General features: G+C 44.3%; 1 pseudogene; it reads left to right on the top strand.

Annotated features, from left to right (window-relative positions):
• Nucleotides 1–8: 8 nt before the first annotated feature.
• LOC103583721 lies at nt 9–1,846 on the top strand (annotated as a pseudogene).
• Nucleotides 1,847–2,621: the final 775 nt, after the last annotated feature.

Below are 2,621 nucleotides of genomic sequence, written 5' to 3'. Positions count from 1 at the left end.
CTTCCCAGGGAGGCTGTGCCAGAGCACCCGGTTGGTTTGGCCGGAGGGTACCCGAGGCAGACGCGAGCAGGTCCGACCAAGGTGGCGGTGCCCGTGGTGCAGGCGGTGCAGGTGGTTCATCTCCAGTCTGGCGCTTTCCTAGTTTGTCTCAACCACGCTCTGAGCAGAGAGGAGGTGGTGATGGGGCTGTGTTTAGGGGAGTTGAAGGATGACACAAGGAGGGACTCCAAATTTACATATACCAGGACTAAAATGAGCATAGTTGCTGAAAAGGTTGACAACATCAGAACTGTTCACATTCATTCTGTCATCATCTTGCAACGTTCTGATAAGATGAAGGACCGAGTAGAAAACTCTCCAGAGCAGCTGTCTGCAGCCTCAACAGAGGCAGGTAGGGTTTATCCACCCCTCCATGCACAGGTGGAACATGGCACAGGCCTGTTCCGTTGATGTGTTCTATTTTCCCTGATTCAGGAATGGGCATATGGCATAAAACAGGTAAAATAGAGATTATCTCGGTCCATTGTTGAAACGCCTTGAAAGAGAAGCTCTTCTGCAGCTGCAATGCCAGCTGAACGTGTGCCTGAAAAGACAAATGACAGTCAAAGCCAAGACATGGAAGGAGTGAGCAAGCTCAAGTCCTGATGCTATCATCCAAGCTGTTGTAGCCAGCCATGCCTGGATGAGCTTCTCAGACACAAAAGCCAAGAATTTACTCCTATGGCTTAATAATTTTCGGATAGGTTTCTTAAAAAAAAAAAAAACTTTGGTGAGCCCCGCCCTCGCGGAACCCGCACGCGGACTGCAAGGCCTGGGCGGAGCGCAGAGAGTGGGGCACCGCGAGAGTCTGCACCGGAGCACCCGATTGGTCAGGCCGAGTGGGACCAGGCGGACGCAGGCAGGTTGGACCAAGATGGCGGTGAAGGCGGTTTATCTCGAGTCTGACGCTTTCCTACTTTGTCTCAACCACGCCCTGAGCACAGAGAAGGAAGAGGTGATGGGGCTGTGTATAGGTGAGTTGACTGATGACACAAGGAGTGACTCCAAATTTGCATATACCGGAACTGAAATGCACACAGTTGCCGAAAAGGTTAACAACATCAGAATTGTTCACATTCATTCCGTCATCATCTTGAGACGTTCTGATAAGAGGAAGGACCGAGTAGAAATCTCTCCAGAGCAGCTGTCTGTGGCCTCAACAGAGGCAGAGAGGTTGGCGGAACTAACAGGCCACCCCATGAGGGTCGTGGGCTGGTATCATTCCCATCCTCACATTACTGTTTGGCCTTCATATGTTGATGTTCGCACACAAGCCATGTACCAGATGATGGATCAAGGCTTTGTAGGACTTATTTTTTCCTGTTTCATAGAAGATAAAAATGCGAAGACTGGCCAGGTACTCTACACTTGTTTTCAATCCATACAGGCCCAGAAGAGCTCAGAGTCCCCTCATGGTCCACGAGACTTTTGGAGTTCCATCCAACACATCTCCATTGAGGGCCAGAAGGAAGAGGAAAGGTATGAGAGAATTGATATCCCAATCCATATTGTACCTCATGTCACCATTGGGAAAGTGTGTCTTGAATCAGCAGTAGAGCTGCCCAAGATCCTGTGCCAAGAGGAACAGGATGCATATAGGAGGATCCACAGCCTTACACATCTGGACTCAGTAACCGAGATCCATAATAGCTCAGTGTTTACCAAGAATCTGTGCAGTCAGATGTCAACAGTCAGTGGACTTCTCCTAGAGTGGTTGGAGGACAGATCGAAGCAAAACCAACAGCATTTGCAGGAGTTGCAACAAGAAAAGGAAGAGCTTATGCAAGAACTTTCTTCTCTAGAATGAAGCAGGAGACAAAATGGGGAAAGGTGAAAATATCTAGTGTAAAATTAATTAAGCTAAAGCTTTTGAAGAAGAAAAAGTTGGAGGACACACATTACCCAACTTCAAGACTTACTATGTAACTACAGTAATCAAGATGGTATAGTAGTGGCAGAGGGATAGACACACAGATAAATGGGACAGAAGAGAAAACCCAGAAATAGACCCTCATAAATATGCCCAACTGATTTTGACAAAGTGCAAAAGCGATTCAATGAAGCTTTTTCAACAAATTATGCTGGAGCAATTAGACATCCACAGGCAACAACAACAACAAAAAAAGAACCTCTCAACCTAAAAATCACACCTTATTTAAAAGTTAACTCAAGTGTATCATGGACTTAAATGTAAGATGTAAACTATAAAACTGTTAGAAAAAAAAGTCATAGTAGAAAAATCTTCAAGATCATGGGCTAGTTGACAAATTCTTGGACTTCACCCCAAAAGAACAATCCATAAAAGGGAAAAGTTGATATGTTGGACTTCATCAAAATTAAAAATGTTTGCTTTGTAAAAATTTAAGAAGAAGAAAAGACAAGCTACAGATTGAGGGAAATTATTTGCAAACCATATATCTGATCAATCTGAAATATATCAAGTATATTCAAAACTCAATAATAAAAAACAATCCAGTTGGAAAATGGGCAAAAAATATGAGTAGACATTTCACTAAGGAGTTTATATGGATGACAAGAAAGCAGATGAATAGATATTGATATTCATAAGTCATTGAGGAATG

The sequence above is a fragment of the Galeopterus variegatus genome, unplaced genomic scaffold (genome assembly GCF_000696425.1).
Source record: "Galeopterus variegatus unplaced genomic scaffold, G_variegatus-3.0.2 Scaffold27121, whole genome shotgun sequence".
In the NCBI taxonomy this organism is placed as follows: domain Eukaryota; kingdom Metazoa; phylum Chordata; class Mammalia; order Dermoptera; family Cynocephalidae; genus Galeopterus; species Galeopterus variegatus.
Note: the sequence above shows the minus strand (reverse complement) of the source record. Positions and strands in the feature narration are given on the sequence as shown.